The sequence below is a fragment of the Manacus candei genome, unplaced genomic scaffold (genome assembly GCF_025592945.1).
Source record: "Manacus candei isolate 608988 ecotype Guabito, Panama unplaced genomic scaffold, ASM2559294v1 h1tg000037l, whole genome shotgun sequence".
Classification (NCBI taxonomy): Eukaryota; Metazoa; Chordata; class Aves; order Passeriformes; family Pipridae; genus Manacus; species Manacus candei.
In genome coordinates this window covers 13,622,198-13,624,973 of record NW_026138085.1, presented here as the reverse complement: position 1 = coordinate 13,624,973, position 2,776 = coordinate 13,622,198, and the positions used below count along the sequence as shown (strand labels likewise).

Here is a 2,776-nt window from a genome sequence, read left to right as displayed (position 1 = left end):
ATCGACGGCTCCGCGCACTGCGGCCCCGCCCGCCGCCCGTGTCAGCTGGGCCGGCCCCGCCTCCCGCCGCCGCCGGGCCTGCGCGGGCCGGGCCGGGCCGGGCCGGACCGGGGTGTGGGTGCCACGGGACCCCCCGGGCCGCGCTCAGGGACTGCGGGTGGCGGGGCTGGGTTTGGAGCGCAGGGTTCCTGCGCTGGAGCTGCCGCTGGGAATCCCCGGGTGGCAGGTGGGAATGGCCACTTCCCACATGGCCTCTGCACCCTCAGTGCGCTCCCTCACAACCTGACTGAAACCCTCCACAAGCAATCATGAGCTGGAACGGCTTCAGGTTAAAATAACTGCAAGGGAGCGGTTGAGCAGATAAGAGGTGACCTTAGGACTGTGGAGGTGTGGCGTCTGCTCACAGCTTTGTTTAGTGGTTAGTGTGAAGAAAATCCCTTTGCTAATCCCCTCTGAAGCCTCAATAGTGAGAAAATGCTATTTTTTTTTTGGCTTCTTTCTTATAATGTATGTTAATAATCATACGCTGAGGTACATTTACTATGTGTCATTTTGTTAGTTTTGACTGGACTTTTTAGTCCCCATTACTGCATTTGGAAAAGGACAGAAAATGGGGTTTCTGTTGTTTATGCATCATGATCCAAACGGCTAAATGGCTTTAAGAGGACTGTAGTGGCTGACTTGCTATCTAATTTTCAGTGATAAATAAAGCCTGGTTTGCCCAATACTTTCTTGATCTTATGTTTGTTGTAGTCAAAGAGCATTCTGATGTAAGTTTTCTCTTTAGATTTCTCTTAGGAAATTGAAGTCATCCTGTGTTCACACTGACAAGGAGTTCTGCTGCATGAATATCCTCCTAGTATTAGAAGAAAGGTCATATGAAGGGTTTTCTTTTTTGCAAGTATGTAGCTGTTTTGAAGCTTAGGCAAAATCCAGCCAGCCTTTGACACATCCAACAGGAAGTTTGGTATAGGCACTTCCAGGGGAAGAACGTGACTGTGAACAGCAGAGGCAAGCAAAGACATAAACAGTCATCAAAGAGATATAATTAGCCAATGTATATGCAGTGTTTGAAAAATGAAAATAAATAACAATTCAAGTGCATTTACTGCTAAGAGCAGCATCCCTTTTCCTCAGAGGCCCTGAATGGTAAGTGCTTTTGCAAGTGGGGGTGGTCCCATGGCATGTGAGCACTTGTAGAGAATGGGACAGGAGATAAAAATCCTGCTGGAAACACTGATACAGGATTTTATTAGGTTTATTGCTTCCACAATTTCTTCTTGGGCATGATGTTTACCCAGCTTTTTATGGTGCCAGCCTGACACCTCCACCTTCCTCTCCAGCAGACCCAGTTGAACCCCAGCGTGTCTGTCTCAGCTCACACCGCAACTCTGGGGACGTGTTTTTCTCTGAGAGGGCTTTGTTCTACTTCAGAATTTCCTTGGTTCATTCCTGCGAAGGGGAAAGGCACACCTGCCATCCAGACAGCAGGGGAGCTGCTCTCATTTTCCCATTCGCGTTCCCAAAAGATACATTTCGCCTCTTTCAACCTCCGGGGAGGGAGGGCTGTAATCCAAGCCAAGCTCAGCCTGTGGGTGTTGTAGTCCATCTGGGAGAAAATGGCCAAGACGTGGCCTCCTGATTCGAAACTGCTGGAGAAATGATGTGCCAGGTAGTCACACAGCCCCCATGCAACATCCCCGACTTCCTTCAGGTTCATGGAGCGTGGGGCTGGAAACACTGACCCACAGCAGGAGGCCCAGTCCAACCTGCAGAGGGATGTATGCATAAAGCTCAGGGTGCATGTGAAGTGTTAAGCTGTACCAAAGTAAAGCTCTTGAAGCCTTCTACCTGCTCAGGCACCAGGCTCTCTTTGTTAGCTTGATTATGTTTCTTTCCTCGGAGAGAAAAGAGTGGAGAGAATCTGCATCTCTGGTTCAAGGGTTCCATAGGCATCCAACCATATGGAGACACTTTGCATGTCTGGGAGTAAAGCAGATGCTCATTTCTGAGTAGGTTTTGGAGACATTATTGCAATGCAAAAATAATTACCAACGTTTCCTTTGTGAGTCAGCATTTGCCATTTCAGGGAGAAGTGAGCAGAGCTTAAAGACCTGCTCTGAAGAGATGACAGAACCCCTTATCCATCATCACTGCATGCACCTTCCCTTTCTTCCATAGCTAATGTTATCCATGTGTTCTGCATCCATCATAAACTTCATTTTTCATGTCTCAGCTACATGTGTTGCATGTGCCTCGTGTTTGCATATAAGCACCTAGAATTCGGGATCTTACAGTTAATCTGCAGACCTGATTAACCCTCAATAAATACTGCTGCAGCTGACTTGCTTTTCATTTGAGATCTGAAAACAGGGAATACACGGAAATCTTATATCAATGCTTTGTGGGTTTCTGTGTGCATGACTTCCAGTCAAAAGCCCTACAATTCAATTATAACCTTTCTGTTATTTCCCATGGTTTTAGAAACAGCCTCTAGCTGTGATGCTGTGACAAATAGAAGCTAAACAATGCTATTAAAAATGCATGATGTGTGTTCTGCCACATTAGATAACATGGCCACGTTTATCACCCACTAATGCTGCCAGTTCACAGCTTTGCCAGTGCAGCCCCCCTCCCACATTTGCTTTGGACAATTTAAGTGGATTTTTGGCTACACTTCACCTTTCTTTCTTTTCACTTCTTTTTTTTTTTTTCTTTTTTTTTAACCTTTATTCACTACTCTGAAAATGGTGGTCCCAGCAGGGAGTGGACAGAG

The 2,776-nt window shown here is 46.8% G+C and overlaps 1 long non-coding RNA gene across 1 annotated transcript; it reads left to right on the top strand.

Annotated features, from left to right (window-relative positions):
• Positions 1–38: 38 nt before the first annotated feature.
• On the top strand, positions 39–1,456 carry LOC127473820 (uncharacterized). Its single transcript, XR_007905600.1, has 3 exons — positions 39–418; positions 788–1,149; positions 1,344–1,456. It is a non-coding gene; the product is annotated as an uncharacterized LOC127473820 (long non-coding RNA).
• Positions 1,457–2,776: the final 1,320 nt, after the last annotated feature.